Raw genomic sequence first — 6,000 nt, 5'->3', positions numbered from 1 at the left:
AAAGGAAACTGTCCTCTCCAATGCCTACACTATGATCGGTTTTGGCCTTCTTATTTTCTCATTACTCATTCTCTCTCCAAATATTCTCTCTCCCAAATCAAAAACCCCAAATTTCAATCTCTCTCTAACCCTAATCTGAAAATTTCGCCCAAGTTCTTTTCAAAATTTTCTGCAGAATACCATGGATAACCAACAAGGAACCAGCAGCGCTTCTGGATCCGCCGAGAAGAGTGCGGCGGAGTTCATGAATGAACTATTTCAGAAGTTCGGAGGGGCCGATAAAGCGATGCAAGCGTTCGCGATGTTTGCAATGGGACAACCCATGCCAGCCGTTCCAACAACCACCGTGACACAACCGGAGGTTGTCGAGACACCACCCACTGCTGTACAAGAAACCGCACCGGAGGCTGCTACCATTATTCCAGAAGAAACCACCTCTGCCCAGGACACAGTCCCAGAAACCGCCACCAGGCCGGAGGACGATGCAGTGCCCGCCGTTCCAGGATCACCCATTGCGGAGATTCGCGAAGTAGAGACAGATCTGGCCGCGGGACTGACGTTATTGGCCGTAAGTGAACCCAGGTTAGGTTCTGATTCTCAGAAGGAAACCCCTGTTTTAAAGTTTGGAGGTGATGGTGTTTCAGAGGGAGTAAACCTTGATATTTCTGCTGTGAATTTGGTGGAGAGTGTTGTTGGGGGGGTAGATGCTCTTGTTGCGGTAGTTGAGGACACCGCTATTACTGTTAGTAGGGTTGAGGGGGAAACCCCTGTTCTGGAGGCGTCTGTTGAGAGGGATGCCGTTGTTGATGATGATGATGTTCAAGTGGGCGGAGAAGCCCTAAATTCTGAGAAGGATGTAGAAAAGGAAACCCTAGACGTAGTTGGGGGCGATGAAGCCCAATTTACTGAGGAAGATGTTGATGCGGGAAGGACTCCCGACAAATCTGTGGGCACTGAAGCCCAACCTGAAGGAAATCTTACGGGGTTAGAAACCCCTGTTTATATCACGGGGGCAACCCCATTGTTAGCAGAGGAAAGTGGAGCACTCGATTCTGAGGGTGCTCAAGAAACTGTCGATGCAGGACTCAACATGATAGTGGATTTAACTGAGGTCTCTGAGGAGGCCGATTCGCAGCTTAATCTAAGGGAAACAAGGAGACGGACACGTCGGAGTATTCTTGATGACATTGACGTATCTGCCCAACAAAAGGAAAAGGATACGCTGGACCTAGCGACAGCCGTGTCTGCGCAGGAAGACTCCCCCAGGCCGAGTGGAAGGGAGAGTGACGAAGAGGGGCGTCGCGCGAGGGCTAAGAAGAGGAAAGGGAAACAAATTGCTTCCTCCTCGACCGAGAAGGAGAGGGGGAAATCTACTGAATCCCCACTTCCTCCACCCGCCAAGGTACCATACGCCACAGAGCCCGAGAATCCTGCCAGGTCCAGTGATTCAGAGGAGGAGCAAGACGAGGATGTACTGAACTTTGAGCCGACGGAGATTTGGATTACAAAAGAGCTGCTAGACGATATGAGAAGATTTGACGATCCAAAACGTGTGGCCATATACAAGGAAAAGAGTGCTGAGGGAAAGGTGGCGAAGTCCGGAAAAATGTACCACCCGGCGGAACTCAAACATATTAGCTCTAACGATGAGTTCAGGGGGTATATAGATGCAATCGGTTTTGATTGGTTACTAAAGCACAGCACTTTCGAAGTTCCAGTCGACGCGGCCCGTGAATTCTTTTCCACCTTCCGGTTCAAATCCACCGCCGATTTGGATACGGATTCCATAGCTTTCAGGCTTTTTAATGAAGAACATAGGATGAGTATCCGGGAGTGGACGCTGCGGATGGGCTTGCTAACGAGAACAGAAGATGATGAGGGCCTGTGGAACGACAGAATGGTTGGTCCGCCGAAGTTGACGCCAGGATTTCAGGCACAAGGTGCGTGGGAGTTCTTGACTCACTCAAGAGTGGGTCAATTTAAAACAAGTTTTTCGAAGGCACACCATATAGAAAATCGGGTCCTGCGATTCGCCCAAACTTTTGTTAGCTACAACTTGATGGGCACTGCCAACAACGCCCTGACGACCGCCGACCTATACTTTACGTGGTGCATGGCCACAGGAGTACGAGTTCATTTGGGTTATTGGTTAGCCCAAGCCTGCCATCAAGTCACCTCCAACCCGTCCAGGCATCTGTACACGTGCCATCTTCTCGGGGCCTATTTGCAGCGCAACATTGTAATTAAAATCAGCAAGGCCTGCCGTGTAGTAAAGATGTGCTCAGCCCCGGAAGTCTTCAATTTCGACTTTTTTTTCAACAAGTGGTTGCTGATCGCCCGAGGGAAGGAGGTGTGTTTTTATGAGGTCGGTAAGTCAGAGGCACAAGTCAAGCAGGAACCCGATGGTGTGGAGGTAAAGGATCAAGCCACTGAGGACGAAGTCAGGCTGATGGTTCAGGGAGTTCAGAAAGAAGTTGAGGAGGTAAGGAAAGGAATCGACGGGGTACGCAAGGAAATGACTGAGATCCGAAGGGAATTCGGAAAAAGCAGGGAAGAGGCCGCAGTCCTGAGGGGACGTATCACCGATTGGGTGGCTTCGTCAAGTGAGCAAACCAACAGGATGGCGGAGGGTGTTGCTTTGATGACGACCATGCTGAAATGGCTGCACAAAAAGTTCCCGGATGCATCAGAAACTATTCCTGGGTCTAGCGGCAACATTACAACGCTAAGTCCAGGAAGTGTATCCGCGCAGAAGCCATCACAAGGCCCGAGGCCTCACATCACCCCCTCTTCCGCTAGACCCGTGATCCTGAGGACAGCCATACCCCGACCTACTGATGACAGACCAGAGAAGCCGGAGATGCCGGCCAGGAAGAAAGCAAAGGTGACCCAGCCGACGGTGCCACCAAAGTTTGGCTCCCACGGTGGCCGGACACCGAATTGAATTTCCCCTCAAACCCAAGTAACTTTTTCTTTCTTTTATTTAACAGTTCTTTCGTTTTATTTCTGTTTTACCTGCCAGCATGCTAGGTTCTGTATATATGTGTTGAACCCTTCCACTTAGACCAAGCATTGGTCTAAGTGTGAGAAGGGGTTATATGTCATAACATGTTTTGTGTTGTATGTTGTTCCTTCTCCCACTTAGCCCAATGCTTGGTCTAAGTGTGAGAAGTTTGTGTTTTGTTGAGTTCGTTTCATGTCGCCACTAACTGGCCTGCTTTCCACTTCATACGGATTGCTTGGGGACAAGCATAAATGAAGTGGGAGGGGGGACGCAGTTAGTGCAGTTAGTGTCTTGTACATATTCTGTTAGGTCTAGGAGTTTGTAGAAGTTTTTTTTTTAGGTTTCGTGTTTGCATAACTGGTAAAATAAATAGCAAAAAGCCCCTTAGGGAGAGTAATTGAAGAGAAAATACATGCTAAATTGTGAATCCTTTTCTCTTAATAAATCAAAGTCAGTTGGATGAAGTAAGAACGATAGAGGATGCCTTAGATAACCCAGTTGTGCAGCCCTACTATAAGAGCGAGTTATAAGCCTATACACTTTGAGCTAACTTGTAAAAAGAATGGGCTACCACTTGATGCTTAGGGAGTAGAGAATAAAGGAGGTATAAGCTGGACGAAGTCCAGGAAAAGGAGGTATAAGCTGGACGAAGTCCAGGAACCGGAGGTATAAGCTGGACGAAGTCCAGGGGAGGAGTTAAAATAATAAAACCGGAGGTATAAGCTGGACGAAGTCCAGGGAAAAAAAAAAAATTTAAGGGCAGGAAGCAGTAGTAACCAGACCCAGGAATAAAAAGGAGACGGTAGGAAGGAGAAACTCTCATAACCCGATGCATCAGTGGAGTAACTTTAACTTAAGAGCGATCCGATCCTAACATCCCTGGTGAGGAATGAGTGATCGAGTGAATCTAACAATTGGGAAGTCAGAAGGCTATCTTGACGAACTGACAACTTGACTAGACAGAAGAAGGGAGGGGGAGGAATCTGAGGCTGTAAACGCTTGGATTGACCTTAAACTTGTGGGGATGGCTGCTAGGAAAATACCAGTTTATGCGCTTATGTGTTTTCTTTTCTTTTGTGATTTTTATGTGTTTCGTGTTGTAGTTGTCTAGGTCTAGGAGTCTGTTTTGTTTGTAGAATAGTACTTGGGGGGGGGGGGCGTGCATTGAAATTCGCCTTATTTCTTTTTCTTGTCTTTCATACTTGAGGACAAGCATGGTTTAAGTGTGAGCAGTTTGATAAGGCTAATTTCATGCATGGGTCTAGGGATTTAATTCGTGATTTTACTAGGACTAACACACGTTTTAAGCCAGGTGTGTGAAGGAATTCGCCAGGTCCAGGAAAGAAGACCAAAAAATCACAAGGTCGAGGAACTGGCGATTTAGTGAACAATTATGAAGAGAATTGCTCGACGGAGGAAGCTCCAGAGTTGAAGGGTAGAATAGGGATTTCTACGAAGACTCAAGGGCTATGTCCGCATCTATAAAAGGCAGAAGCATGCAAGCTGGAGGGATCTTCTCGGGGGAGACCTCACCACAGCCTGTTGCTTAGTTCACTTTCCCACACACACACTTGATACTAGTTTTGAGGAGATCTCAGTTCGCACGTTCGGGTTTCATCTTAGCTTCCGATATGGTGTAACACCGCTCTTGTTAGGAGCGAAGAAACAATTTATTTTCCGCTTTCCGCATTTTACTTACTCTGCCGAGCTTCGTTGTTCGAAGCTCGGTTCGCTGTTTTCACCGAATAGTTTCTGGTTTAAATGCAAGTTTGATTTTCCGTTATGGCGATTGTGTTGATTTCTGGTTTGATCGTTTCGCTTATTGAGATTTTGGAGTTTTAAATTGTCTGAGTTGGATGCGTTTCGCAGCTGTTTACTGAGTTATTGTAGGTTAATGGTCAGATCCGGGAGATTGGAGTTGGATTGTGGAAGAATTTTGGTTGGATTTGCTGGATTTGTTGGTTGTTGGGTTCGGATGTCTTGGATCCGGAGTGGATCAAGTATTCTGACGTGAATCTGAGTAGTTTCGATCTGATTTTCATGCTTAGTTTACGTGTTTTACTTTCATTCCGTCTAGTGTACGCAGATCTGATGTTTTTCCGAGTTGCAGCAAGATAACGACGACCAAATCTCTATATTCTGTCGAATCTCGCTTTTTGCTCTGTTTTGTTCATCTGCAAGTTTAATTCGGTTGAGAGGATGCATTTTGCTGCGAGCTAGCGTCAGAGTTTGTTAATCTGCAGTTCTTTCCGTACTTGCCATTTTTGGAATTATGGTCCCCACTTTCAGTCATATTCTGTTTAGCTAGATTAGGTAGTTGTTTACACTGTCTAGGAAGTGGTTATGTTTCTTGTTGTCGAAGTCTGAATTTACAAGTTTAACATGTCCTAGGTCTAGCATTTACATTTTCTGCCTAGGTCTAGAGTTAGTTTAAAATTCTCAACCCTTTTGTTGCGTGGCAGCAGCCATTTGTCTGTCCAAAGTCTCTGAGCACTACTTTGCGAGTCCATCTCTGTGAGATCGACCCCACTTCCCTATACTAATTCATAGTATTCGGGTTGAGGGATTTATATTTTTTTGAAGGGGAGTCGATGTGTGTCCAACGACCAAGCACTTTATGTTCTCTTAAGTTCCTAGACCTTGTGCTCTAGTGGATTTAAGGAGCGTGGTGTCTTGACCAAGCGCTTGCAGTGATCTATTTCTGTGCACACGTGTTAAAAAATCCTCGTTTCAATGCCATCGGCGAGATAATACCCCATTTTGTAAAGGCGGTTGTTGGCGACGAAGTTGATTGCCGGCGCTTTACCACCCAAAACTTCGGTGAAGAGGTCGGATTGGTGGAGCACGTTTACGTCGTTGTTCGACCCGGGGACCCCGAAGTACGCGTGCCAGATCCATAGGCGGTAGTCGGCAACGACCTCAAGTATAACGGTTGGGTGAGTGCCTTTGTGGCCGCTCGTGTAGGACCCCCTCCACGCCTTCGGGCAATTCTTCCA

This window comes from Salvia splendens, chromosome 1, assembly GCF_004379255.2.
Source record: "Salvia splendens isolate huo1 chromosome 1, SspV2, whole genome shotgun sequence".
Taxonomy (NCBI): domain Eukaryota; kingdom Viridiplantae; phylum Streptophyta; class Magnoliopsida; order Lamiales; family Lamiaceae; genus Salvia; species Salvia splendens.
Note: the sequence above shows the minus strand (reverse complement) of the source record.